Here is a 14369-nt window from a genome sequence, read left to right as displayed (position 1 = left end):
CTAATTTTATAGCTAGGGGAGGTAGAGCCAGATTTGAAAACTGGGTCTTCTCACTCCAGGTGTAGGCCAGAAGTCCCTGGTGGGAACACTGAAAGAAACCATTAGGATGAGAACAAGAGTGTGAGCACATTGTCTCGGGGCAGTGGAGACCATTAATTTGGTCTGTTGGTGGCTATTAGTTGGGGCATAGACATCATCTGGCCTTCACCATAAAATCACTATCTATCTATCTATCTATCTATCTATCTATCTATCTATCTATCATTTATTTAAGAAAGGGAGAGAGAGAGTATGTGCACATGTGCATGTGAGTGGGGGGGGGCGAGAGGAGGGGCAGAGAGAGAGAATCTTAAGCAGGCTTCAAGCTCAGCGCAGAGCCCGACGCAGGGCTCCATCTCACAACCCTGAGATCATGACCTGAGCCGAAGTCAAGAGTTGGAGGCTTAACCAACCGAGCCACCCAGGCGCCCCCTAAAATCACCTTAAAACCTTAAAATCATCCTGAGGGTGGTTAGTTCTATCTCCACAAATGCAGCTACATTACTCCATGGCAAGGAGAGGTTCAGAGTATTGAATAAATCATTTGTGCCCTAGATGCAGAGGAGAGAAGCCCTAAGATTTGCTAATGAGACTTACTGGCTAGGCCTTTGGGGGCTGAAGTGGGGTGTATGTGTATGTGGGGAGGCATAAGGCACTTTTGCTTCTGGAGACAGAGGACTCTGTTCTGCTCTGCTCCTAAGAGCTGTATTTTGACCTGCCCGTGGGTTTCTAGCATGGACTGGGGCCCAATCAATGGCTGTGACAGTAGAGATATCCCTGTACAAACACCCCTTTTTTCTTTCCCCCACCGAGACTGTGTCCATGCTACTTTGTATAAACTTTTCCACCTAATCATTGCTGCTACAGCAAATATCATTACTTGGTTTACTAGATATTTCTCCGGCACTTGGCATGTGTAAGGTCCTAGTTAAGGCTGCTATAAGAGAAAACCATACATTGGGTAGCTTGAAGAACAAACATTTCTCACCGCTCTTGCAGGCCTGAAGTGTGAGATCACGGTGTCAGTGTGGTTGGCTTCCCAGTGAGAGCCCTCTTTCTGGTTTACATGAGGCTGATTTCTCCTCCTCACTGTACCCTCTCCCGATGGAGAAAGATCTTGTGTGTCTTACTCTAATTATAAGGGCACTAATCCCATCATGAGGGCTCTGCCCTCAGGACCTAATTTAACCCTAATTATCTCCCAAATGCCCCACCTCCAACTACCATCCCTGCTGGGGATTAGAGTTTCAACATACTCCTTTGGGGAGATTCAAACATTCAGTCCCTAGCAGATGTGAAGCTAAACAGTGCCCAGACGTTTCTGCCGCAAGATTAGGGGCTACTTCTGCAGCACCTCCATTCTTGACCACAACCCTACCCAACCCTGGTCGTTCTTAGGATCAGAGGCTGCTGGGGACAGCAGTAGAGCTAGCAAAACCCTACCCAACCCTGGTCGTTCTTAGGATCAGAGGCTGCTGGGGACAGCAGTAGAGCTAGCAAAGGCCTGGCTGTTCCCACCACTGCCATGGCCAGTGGCTGAGCTGGGGCCGGTGGGGGAGGGCGCCCTGGCAACCTTTTCGGCCTGGGTTACATTTGGCTTACTCTCCTCTTCTGAGACCCCCGGCTTCAAGCTGCGTATTATGCTAGCAGGACCCGGAGAGATTTATTTGGTGACCTTTCTGGATGCGGAATCCAAGCAGGGGGAGGGAGCAAATCAGCTCCGAAGCGGTTAATTTTACTGGCTCCTAAATTGATAAGCGGTGGGACGTCAGTCTGAAATGAACTCGCCTTGTTCGAAGGGGTTCTAAGACAGCGGAACTCAATCAGCAGCGGGCCGCACGGTTCAAGGCTGCAATTCATCCCGCCGTGCCTCTGAAAAATGGGAGGTGACAGTTCATTTTGCCAGTGACAGTCTGTCGGTCTCGCTCGCTGCTTCTCCTGTCGATTGCCTGGCTGAGGTGAAGCGCGGCTGGGAGCCACCTCGTTTGGTATTCCAGTCAGCCCAGCAGGATGGTCCCAGGACCCAAGGTGTGCCAATCTGATCCCCCCCCCCCCAACAGCTCGTCCTTTTCCCTTCTCTGAGACTCTGAGATGCCCACGCACGGTTATGGGTCCCAGGAGCCACCTTTCCCACTTCCTGGGCCTCACCTTGCCTTCCAACTTCCACTTCCGGTAGACGGGCTCCCTCCTGTTTCCAGAGGTTGTGGAACAAAGCTGTCCTGCTCAGGGGCGCTTCCAGGCTTCCAGCCTCCCGACGGGGGTGGGGGGTGAGGGGGACTGTGGGGGAGGCCAGAGAGGGACGGGGTGCAGAGAAGTTACTGGAGCAAGTTGGGGGGGGGGGCACAGAGGGCACGACAGACACAAGCAAGGGACTTCTTCTTGGAGCACAGCTGCAGTTTTTGAAGAAACCCCTGAGCAAGGGCAGAGACAAGAGAGGAAGGAGAAATGCCTGCACTGAATCCTCGACTGCCACCCTTCCCCATACTTCTACTTTTCTAAAAAGAAAGAAAGAAAAAGACAGCCCCCCCCCAAATGCGAATTAGAACTCATTTATCTTTGTTAACTTTCCTCATTTTGATAACTGTCCTGGGTGTTATTAAAGGAAATATGACTGAAGTATTTAGGCGAACAGGACCATGATGTCTACAATTTATTCCTGAACAGTTTGGAAACAAATATGTAAATTTACATAAATAGGAAATAATAAAGCCAATGTGACAAAAGCTAACAATTGATGAATCTAGGTAAATGTATATAAGAGTTGTAGGTACTCTAGTAAGTTTTCTGTAAGTTCATAATTAATTCGAAGTAAAAAGTACAATTAAACCCCAATAGACTTACCTCACAGCATTTCCTCAGTAAGCATTTATTGAGGACCTACAGGTGTGGTAGGTGCTGGGGATGCAGTGATGAACAAGATGGGAAAAGTCTGCACCCTCGGGAAGCTCACAGTTGGGAGGGGAAGACAGATGGTAGACAAGTAATTACAGATGGAAGGTGAGTTATTGTTTTTTTTAAGATTTTATTTATTTATTTGTCAGAGAGAGAGAGAGAGAATGCGAGCACAGGAGCGGGGCGGGGGGTGGGGAAGGAAAGAGGGAGAAGCTGCTTCTCCACTGAGCAGGGAGCCCCATGCAGGTCTTGATCCCAGGACCCCGAGATTGTGACCTGAGCAGAAGCCAGATGCCCAACTGACTGAGCCACCCAGGCGCCCAGAAGATGAGTTTTGAATGGCAGGTCTTAGGTGCTACAGGAATGTGTGAAAGGGAAAGAAAACAACCTGGAGAGCCAAGGATGGATGAATACCAGAGGAAATGATGTTGGAGACTTGAAGCAGGCATAGAGGTCAGCAGAATAAAAGGTAGGGGAACAGTGTTGCTGCGATAGGAACACAGAGAACAAAGGGAACATCATGTGTGAAAAAAAGATGACACTGGGAGAAGGTGTGGTTCACTGAGAAACCAAGAGAAGTTGGCTACTGAAGATGACAGAGAATAAGGGGACCATGTGGGAGGTGGGACAGGGGAGACAGGCAGGACATCAAGCATGGTGGTGGTGGGGGTGCTTATTAGCCATATTTGGAAGTATAATATTGGGAAGCTACTAACGTTTTAATTAGGGGAGGACATGAGCAAAAAAAAAAAATTTTTTTTTTTTTTTTTTTTTTTTTAAAGATCACTGGCCATAAGGTAGAAAATAGGTGGATGAATATAAGACTAGAGGGCTGCAAGTTGAGAGGTGATGGTGGCCTGGACCAGAATGGTGGCAGCAGGGCTGGAGAGAAGTGGATAGTTAGCAGGTAAAATTGGCAAAGAGAGAAAGAGGAATGAGTGACTCCCAGGTTTCTAGAATGGGCATTTGGATTACCCACGGTTATCATTTACTGACCTAGGGAAGCTGGAAGGAGAGAGGGTTGGCTAAGAAAAGATGAGTTGTTATCTCTGTGGAATCTGGGTCCACCCGGAACATTTCACAACCAAATATGTAACACCTAGCAGAGCAGAGGCCCAGTCAGGCTAGAACTATGGCTCCAGTGAGCAGAGTAAGAATCTAAACATCCTATCTGACCACATCCCTGATTTTCAAGGGCCCAGATGTCCTGTGAGAGAGAATGTGAACTTTCTCTGACTGAGGAGTAAACAGGTGGATCTGAAGAATAGGGGTATGATGAATAGATTGCTCTTTCTGTTCAACAACTCTACCCACTTCTAGAAACAATGATCCATGTTGTCTAGGAATTTCTTCTCTCCCGTTTCCACCCATTTGGATTCTGCAAGAACAGCTCTGTTCTTAACGTGATGCTACCTCCACGGCCACACAACCAACCAGGTTGGGCCAATGACAGCCTTCCCTACAGCTGAAGAAACAATGGAATCAGGGATTCAAAGACCAGCTGAATTTAAGACCCAGTTATATTCCTGACCTTCTGTGTTCAATGATTCAACCCTTCCTTGGGTTCTCAGTGATAATTAATTTTCTGATTTGCCTAAGGCTATTTGATTTGGGTTTCTGTCTCATACAATCAAGAGTCTTGATTAATACAAGGGGCCCTTTAAAAAGCCAGGTCGTTAAAAAGACAATGAAACTGCTGAGAGAAAGCTAATCACAAAAGAAAGGATAGAGTCTGCAGATGGGCCAGAAGCAGTGACAAAATTGGAGTGGAAGGCAGCATGTGGTTATTCTGAGGCCCTCCTGACCCAGCCCTTAGAGGTACTGGGGTCTCTGTCAGGTGAAGGGTAAGCAATGCCACGGTTCATGGGCAGCATAGCAAAAGTAGGACCTTAAAATGAGCCAAGAGAAAAATAAAAACCAAAGCATTCGCAGAGGCAGAAGTGATACAAAGCTGTGAAATGACCCTGGAAATATCAGAAAGACCCAGAAAGGAGAAAAAAGGACTGAGATAATTGCATTTGAGAGATAGGGGCTATGGACTGGTAGACTTAGGGGCAAATTGTTTAAGTGATCTCACCTGGTAATACCTGGAAGACCGCACTAAAAACTTCTTATTTATTTTTTTGAGAGAGAGAGAGCTGGTATGGGGGTGGTGGGGGACAGAGGGAGAGAGAATCTTAAGCAGACTGCGCTGAGCACAGAGTCCATCGTGGAGCTGTATGTGGGGCTTGATCTCACTACCCTGAAATCATGACCTGAGCCCAAACCAAGAGTCAGACACTTAACCGACTGCACCACCCAGGTGCCCCTAAAATTTTTTTATTAGCACAAAGAGAAGCCATGGAGGAAGCGCATATCTGAGCCAGGAATTTAGTAAGGTTGACCAAAGATGGAAGATTCCAGAGGCCAATGATTAGAGCTCCTAGGGAGGAACTTCTGAAATAAACATTGCTTGCCTTCAGATCCCATTTGTTCTCCATCCTTCCTTGGTACCCAGTCCTTCAGGTGATTTTAAAATTAGTATTTAATTAATTTTTAATATTCACCCAGGCCTGAATTCTCTTCCATAATCCTCAGTGTTCCAGACATTTCCTGCTTTCATGTCCTATCAAAATTTACCTGCCTGTATCCGATAGCAGCCCCTCAGGACAGCTACTAATCTGATAAATCAGTGTGTACTAATGGGATAAAGAGTATGAATGTAGCAACATGTTGGCCCTGCCAGGTAATTCATGTCTTATTTATTTATGAATTCTCGCTACCAGACACTATTCCTGGCACATACCAAGTTTTCAGTTCATGTCTACTGAAATGAAATTGATGGAGTATGGCCCTTCTCATTCAGACTTTCTGGAGGCAATACCTTACAGCTAAGGCCCTCTTGGTAAGCATTTCAAGCGAGTGGCACATCAGAGTGGGGGAGATAGCTGCGGGGCAGATGGCCTTCCCACGTTCCTCAAACCACATCATGAGATCAACTGCCCATCCTGGCCTTGTATAGGATGGATCTTAGCCTGCATCTTGTGTCTACCTGAAACATCAATTGAGCATTTATTTTGAGAACCTCTGTTTTGGCACCAAACACCTTTGGGGACTCAGTTAATATTGAGGCATTCAATCGGCAAGGATTTTGGTCTCTGAAGAGTACAGCATTGTCATTTAACACAAAGGCAATATTATTAATATAGCATTTGTGGGTCATGTATTTGAGTCTGATCATGAGAATGGTGATATTGGACAACTACAGGTGATGTGTTTCTTAAAGGCAGCCATACTGTCTCCATGTTTGTGTCCTAGTGCTTTGAACATAGTAGGAGCTTAATAAGGAAGGAAGAAAGGAGGGAAGGAAGGAAGGAAAGAATGAATACTGGTATTCCTGGTTCTCTTTGTGACTAAAGGAATACCCAAGGCCATTTTGCAGTTAAGGTTAACAGATGTTCCAAGAAATAGAAATGTTTGGTGGTATTTTGTTTCTATTTTCCTTTTCTTGTGAAGCTGATGGGTCCACTGAGGACTATACCTTGAGTCCAAACAACACAATTGCCTTGCCCGGCAAGCCAAGCCGGCCCGTTAGCTGGGCTATTAACAACTTGGACTGACTCGAGTAAAACACAACAATTTTCCTTCTCCTCCTTCTTAAAACACTAGAAGTTTTGCTGCGTGTGCCAATGGTGGCCTGAAGTCGGTGGTGATCCGTGGGAGTTGAACATACTTTTGGTGTTTGCCACAAAGATGATGCTAAACTTGGGGCAAGGGAAATAAGCGATGTCCATTATGTGCATTACCACTGATGTAATCGAACACTGTAACAGGATACTGGAGAAGGCTGGGACGTCTCCATGTTTAGGATCACGGAATTTTGGATGGTAGAGCTGGAAGGAAACATATTTCCTCATTTACAGTTGAGGAACTGGGTCCTTTAATAAAAAGGAAAGACAATCAAATTACCTGTCCTAGATAGTTTAGTTACCAGAAGACATAATGCCAAACCAGATATTCTCTTGGAGTTCTTATAAACTCCATTATTCCTTGGTTTCATGATTCTGTGTTGAACACGAACCAATAATCCCCCTTAAATCAGATTCATGTTCCCCTCAGTGGCCTGAGAGAAACAGTATGGATTGGTTGGGAACAATTGTGTAGAAGCCCACAATCCTGTCACTTAACTATTTTCTTCTCCGGAATCTTCCCCCATCTTCCCTCCGTTGGCATCAGCTAACACAGGAAGTGGTAGTGCTATTATCTGTAGATTCAGCCAAATCACCATTTCCTGATTCTAATGTGCAGCAACCACTTTTGAATCCTCCCCCACTTCCTCTCTGCTTCAGTTTGAGGTTCAAAAGCATCCAGGAGGTAAATTAGTACTTAGCTGAGCAGAGTGGGGCCCTGACACCCCTGCGGTTCTGCCATTAATTTACCATAACTTGGGCATAACACTTCACTCTGGGTCTCAGGTTTTCTCCCGTGAGTGATGGGGTTTCCAAAGTCCCTTCCAGCTCTGATATTCTGAGGTTCTTTGTTGAGACCCTGAAAGGGAAATCTTAATGGTCCGTTCCCTTTGGGAAGAAAAATGTGTCATACAGCCCTATGAATCTCTTCTTAGCCCAAACCTTATTGGTTTTTTTCCAGAGCACTATACTGGAAGAGTGAAAGAAATCCGAGAAGCAGAGTGACTGGTAACTGAAATCCGCCAGTGTCTCATGTGAATTGGCAAATGGAATCAGAGGAGGCCAGCATCGAAATGGCTCTTCGCGGAGGCTGAATGGAATTCAAGGAAAGAGGCTGTGGGCTCCTCCTTTGACATTGCAACATTTTCTTTGAGCCTGTTTCCTGTCAAAACTCTGGACTCTTACTCTGGGCCAGCTCAGAAAAAAATGCATCCTGGTTTTGTTTCCAAATCAGCATAGAGGTGAGGAAGTCCCGCTGAGGCCCTCCAATGGCAATCCCCACACTTTCTGGTGACAGCCATGGCATGAGGGCTAGACACCCTAGTGACTAGCACCGGCGAGATGGAAAACGCACTTCCGGGGGCAGAATTCCACTGGGAGTGGCAGCATTTCCCCCCTAACAAGCATAATTGGGTCCCATCTTCTCCTGGGAGACTTTGGAAGCCCCCAGCCTTCTCTTCCCCAGGCATGTCTTCCTGGTGGGAAGATGTTGAAAGTTGGAGGTTAAATGACTTGCTCAAGGTTACGGTGTTGGGAGCAGAGCAGAGATGAAAACTTCAGCCAACATTCTGAGTCCTTAGCTCTTGTTGGGCCATACCGCAGCTGCTCTTCATTTCAGGGACAGTCACACCTCCTGAGGGTGCTGGGCAGGGATGCCAGGTATTGCTATGACTGCTGTTCCGGTCCCCAGTGACCTTTTTCATCCCGCAGCCTGCTCGGACGGAGGAGGAAGCAGCTCTGGGGACGAGGGGGTTGCCGAAGGCAGAGCTGCCCTGGCGAAGATAACAGGTTGCCTGTCAGTGTATGAAGCCTATGTACAGCCCAGACCACAGAGCTTCCACCAGAGGAGAAATTAAACCTGTCTCACATACCAATCCCAGTGCTCTGATTACATTTACAGAGGTCATGGCCTGCATTCTGTCACCATGGCAACCTCTCATGCTGCCAGTGTGTTGTCTGTGTGTGTGGTTGATATTTAAAGGCAAAGTCACAGGCCCTGTTGCCAAACTATCAGCTGCCAGGGCCAATTGCTCTCCTTCATGAGCCTGAGTCCTGGGGCTTCATCCCAGAGATAAGAGGAAGGGGAAGAGATGCAGAAAAGAGCCCACCTGTCTCTCAGAGGCAGGTCTCTTTCGTAGAGCCAGGTTTGCAGGGAGGAGGGCTCTGGGCTGGAGGTGCTGGGAGAGCAGATTCGAGAGAACCAAAAAGCACCCCAACTTTGTCAGAATACAAACATCTTCTCAGAGGCACGTGAGCCCCGGTGTTGAGTGGAGCCCTTCCTCCTCTGATACCTTCTCCGACTCGTGAGCACATCGCAGAGTGGCCAGATGGAGCTGGGGAAGCCCCCTCTGCCTGAGTGCCCTCGGTGGTTTCGATTTTGCACATCTGGTTGCTGTGTGAATTGTGCTGATAACAATACTGTTTATGAAGGATCCCTGCTTCTTCTAAAGACCCCACAACACTGTCCTGGAAAGAGCTACCAGGGGAGTGACTTATCAGGAGTCCCAGGTGTTGGGAGAGGTAAATAACACCTGATTCAACAGAGTAAGAAAAGAACACAAGTGCTGACTCGGCTTGTGACCATCAATTTTTTTTTCTTTAGTCTCAAGACAATTATTTCCACACCATTGAATGGAGTGTAGATAACACAGGCAACTTAATAGGCTGGGAGCAGAGGCTGTTTAGAGGAGATTTTAAGCACTGTGAGCATAAAATGAACATGAATATTCTGCAATATGCATCTTACAACTTGTCATTAAGTGGATGGCCTCAGTGATGTGATGCAACAGGCTTTGATTGGAATATTGAGCTCTGAAAAGGGGAATTCTGCATCAATAGCCTCGCGATGCGGAATATCACATATTACTCAATAAGACATGTCATTGTGTTGATAGTGCATATGTTAAAAAGTACAGCAGCAGATAATAATAGCTTGAATCTCCACAAAAGGCACGTTTCTTTAGGAAGAAGCTTCTCAGTGTCCTTGAGGGGTGGAACATGGAATATCCTGAAATTACAACTCAGGAAACAGAGCGAATCTGTTTGATTTAGTTTCTAATCCTCTAAAGTATGGGAATCTCTTTATTTTCTCCTTATGTTTTCTTCCTATTTCTCTACCTCCTCATTTTTTCATCCAGCTTCTCATTCACTTGTTTCTTTTTTTTTTTCTTTCTTGTTTGCTTTATCCCTAGTCTGTCACCCCTCCCTGTCACCACCATGCCCACCCCTTTCTGCAGAGTTACCCCTGCTGGCAGCCCTCCAGAGTAAAGAGGCTACTGACTCTGCTCGGGGGATATAATCGGCCTTCTGACTGGTTCTTTCTGGGGCTTGTGTTTATAGTAGAAACTTGGTTTCTGCCACAATGAGTGAAAAGAGGAGTTAATATCTCATGCCTTCCAGATGAGTGTTTTCCCCATGTGGTTTGGAGAACACTGCCAGTATTCCAGAATAGATGGGGCAGGGAGGCAATCTTTGGAGGTGAGCAGGGAGAATCTGCAGCTTGATTATCCCAATTCGCTAGAGCCTGGCGCTAAGAAAGTCAAGACCACTCTTTCCATCTCTTTAAAAGCACGTTAACTTCATAACAAGGAAAAACTCTCATCCATGGAGACCAATGACACCCATATCTTGGCCAGTCACTCCTCAAATGTCGTTAGTGAGCAAGGAGGATCAAGTGAGAGATTATAGATGATTCAGTATATATATTTATTTAGCACCTCTCGAGTGCTGATTGTTGCAGGGAATGAAGAAATAATAACCAAGCTAACATTTATGAAACGCTTACCATGTTGCAAGCAGATATAAACATGATATGCATTAGTTCTTTGAATCCTCACAAAAACCTCGAAAATACTTTTAATATTGCCATTTTGTGGATGAGGACATTGAGGCATGGAGAGGATAAGTAGTTTGCTCAAGGTCACAGTAGGCGGGTGGCAGACTTGGGCACAGGACAGTCTGACTCTAGGGCCACTACACTCTATCACCTCTTCGGTGGGGTCAGGATCACACTTTGGGATGTGTATTCTGGAACTTGGGTGATGGGTGCAGAGACTGGATGCCAGAGGCTGGATTGGCAGCCATTTCAATATCACTTCTCAACAAAGATAATAAGAAACCAACCAGTGGTGACACTCAGGATGTAAAGGAGGATAAGAACTCAAAAGCCATTGTGAGGGGCGCCTGGGTAGCACAGTCATTAAGCATCTGCCTTCGGCTCAGGGCGTGATCCCGGTGTTCGGGGATGGAGTCCCACATCGGGTTCCTCTGCTGGGAGCCTGCTTCTTCCTCTCCCACTCCCCTGCTGTGTTCCCTCTCTTGCTGGCTATCTCTCTGTCAAATAAATAAATAAAATCTTTGAAAAAAAGAAGCCATTGTGAGAAGGTAAGACTGACACACTTGGTGGGTGTTTGAGATGAGGATGAAGAAAAGTCCTCCATTTTGTGCTTAGATTACTGGAGAACAGCAATCCTTTCTAATTACAATTTATTGAACACATACCATATATTATATGCATATTCCATCCTATTTAAACCTCACAATTACCCTGCAAGGTAGGGATTATGATCTCCAATTTACAGATGAGGAAGCTGAGGATTGTAGAGCTTTCCCCGGAGTCTTAAAGCTGGCAGGTGGCTGAGCCAGAATTGGGATACAGGTCTTTTTCATTCCTAAGCCTTTTACTGAGCTTTGTTGCCATTATACGGATGAAGGAGAGATCACCAAATAACAAATTGGTGGAACTGTTCGGATATCCAGGTGGAAATGTGGGACAGAGGTATAAATTAGAAAAGTAACATGCATGAAGGGAAAAGTTAAGGCGGTGAGAGAATGAAACCATGGGGGGCTCAGAGAGCAAGGAGAAAACCAAGAGGAAGAAGGAGAGGAGAAAGGCAACAGCAAACCTCTGGGGAATACCCATGACCGGAGGTGCAATGAAGGAAGCCGGAGAAGGAGGGCGAGCAACAATAGTTAAGAAGAACGGGAAGACCAGGATAGTGCAGTGCCGGGGAAGCTGGATGCTTAAAGCAAGAGCAAGGGGCCAGTGCCATTCAAAGATGCAGAGAGAGGTTGGTAAAGACCGAGAGCAGCTGAGAAGCGTTGATGACCTTGGGGGAGAGTCACCTCGATGGTGTAAAGATGGGCACGTGAGGAGACAGGATGTGAGCTCGGAAGGGGGGAAAGGAAGGAGAAGAAAAGATGAGATTTAGAGAAAGGAGCAGGGTCGAAGGAAGGTTTTTCTTTGTTTTGGTTTGTTTTTTAGGATAGAGGAGACCAAGAATGTTAGCAGACAGACGGGAAAGACTGAAGATGAGAAAAGATGTGAGATTGAAGCTCTAACGGGGAGTGGGAGAGGGTGGGATCATGAATTCTAGTGGAAGAATGAGAGGAGGGACATTCATCTTCTAGAAGAGAAGGAAAAGGAAAGCCTGAAAGCAAGGCTGTAAGAACTAAGCGTGCAGTCTTGTATATGAAAGAGAGTGTGGTTCACGTTATCAGAAAATGCTGCCAGAAAGGGAAGCCCAAGGATGTTTGGGAACAGACATTTAGAAAGGGAAAAACCTAAAATGGACACTGACACAACTCTGAGAGCAAGGAAAAAACATATTTTGGGGTCCTAAAGGCCATTACATATAGGATGTCCATGGGGAAAAGGTATTTCTACCCACTTTCTGACATTGAGCTTATCCGCCATTGCTGTGCCATCTTTGACTTGACATAGTGCTTCTGTTGGTATTTGTGACTACTGGTGATTCTGGTTAGATTACATCAGCTCCTCTTAGTGTGAGTTCTTCTTCCCAGGCATGTGTGCACCTGGGCCGTGCAGGCCAGCGCTTTCAATCAGATTCTAAATAACTGCCCCTTCTCTCACCTTGACTCCCCCTACCTCTACCTTGAATCCTCAGACCTGTAGTACAGTGAGGGAGGAGGAAGGGCAGAAATAAAGGAAGGGACTAAGAGGGCTTTACCTTTCACCCTTTGAAATAACAGATGAAAGGAAACCAAAGAAAGCCTGTTCAACCTTAAAAAAATTGCTACCCCTCTGTTATTTACCTTAAATCTCCTTAGTCACCTCCAAAGAACTGGTATAATTTCCCAAAGTTCTCATGTCTGCACATATCTAGCATAGACAATTGGCCACGGCCCCACCTGCCTCCCATGCAGATTAACCCCGTAGACTGCCTGCACATCTCACTCGCAGAGTGCACAGCCTCATCTGGCTACAGCTGACACATTCTGTGTGCCCCCCCCCACTTCAGATTCCCAAGAGAGCCAATCAAAGACAGAGAATGTCAGAGTCAGCAACCTCTTCGGTCTTGAGGGTTTCTGCTGGGCTCAGCAGTGCCCACGGGGGATGTCTAATATGGTCCAAGGGATAGGCAAAGGAGGTACCAAAAAAAAAAAGTGATTGGGGAATATGGGGAAAAGCAATGGGGGTGGGAGTGATAGAAAGATGAGATAAAGAACAAAGAGAGAAATGTTACTATTTAGATGGAGGGAGCGCAACAACGGTGGCTTCCCAGATCACTTCCCTGTCATGCCTGGGCTGTAATTATCCATCTCAGGCGTTCAGTTCTACAAGAGCTTTGAACCAGTGCGAGAGAACCAGGATTCTAATGCCAGGAGAGCGCCTGGTTAGCTGAGCGGCCATGGGCAGAGCACCGGGTTTGTTCCTCATCTTGAATGTGATCACCCTGAACGTACCTTTGAGTTTCAATAATCCCTTCTTCTTCTGAGCCTGTACCTCATTCAGAAGCTGATGGGAGCCTGTTCCCTGATGTGAGGACCTACTTATTTTGCTGTATGTATCAGCGCAGAGAACCAGGAGTGTGAATTGGAAAGAGAGGCCATCAAAGTGCATTTGTGTGAGTGTGTGGATAGGACCGTCCCGATTCAAAAGGTTGGCTAATTACTAAGAGCAGGGTTTCCGGCGAGTTGTAGACACCCTGCATTTTAGGGCCGCTCAAGTGATGAGCCCACATGCACATCTCACGTCCGTCTCCTCTCCCTCCGGGGTGGCAACGAGGCTGGGTTTCTGGGGCCTCGCAAAGCACGCAGTGAGCCTGGGTTTTGGCACGGGGCGGGATGCAACATCTCTCCTTCCACAGCCCTTAATGAAGTGTGAAGCTCTTGTCCTCATTAGGCCCCAGCATCGTCAATAAAAGAGTCAATAAACCCGGTTGATGGGGTTGGGACCGAGGGGCTGAGACGCAGCAGCCGCACATCCACAGGGCAGACGTCAGCTCGGCCGCGTGTCGTGACCCAGCATCCAGGGATCAATAACCAGCTCGGAATAAAGTCCAAGAGCCTGCCCTCCACAGTCTCCTCTCCAGACCCGTTTCACCCAGGGTGGAGCGACGCCAGCCAGCTCCTGCTTTGCTTGCAGTTGTTGCCACCCCATGCCATTCTGGGTGCCAGATGCTTTTGTTTCTTCTTGATTGAGCCCCCTGGACACCCCACGGATGCATATTTAGTGAGTGCCCACCTGGCACGAGAACGTTGTAGACGGCATCTCTGAGCAGCCCAGAGGCTGGCATGGACCCTGTTTTCTGTATCTTCTGTCTGCTGACAGTGTGTGAGGGGCCCCAGTGGACCGGGTGGTATATTTTCTGCATGTTGCACTGCTGGACTCCATTCCTGGCCGCTCTGCATCTCTTTAGATACCCTTATCTTATCTAATTACAAGGAATTTCAGATTAATTTCGTGGCCTCTGCTCCAAAGGACCTCTTATCTGTTGGGGGCCTTGTATTTTGACCTTGTCATTCTTT

The sequence above is a fragment of the Ursus americanus genome, chromosome 23 (assembly GCF_024610735.1).
Source record: "Ursus americanus isolate L20-20 chromosome 23, mUrsAme1.1.p, whole genome shotgun sequence".
In the NCBI taxonomy this organism is placed as follows: Eukaryota; Metazoa; Chordata; class Mammalia; order Carnivora; family Ursidae; genus Ursus; species Ursus americanus.
Note: the sequence above shows the minus strand (reverse complement) of the source record.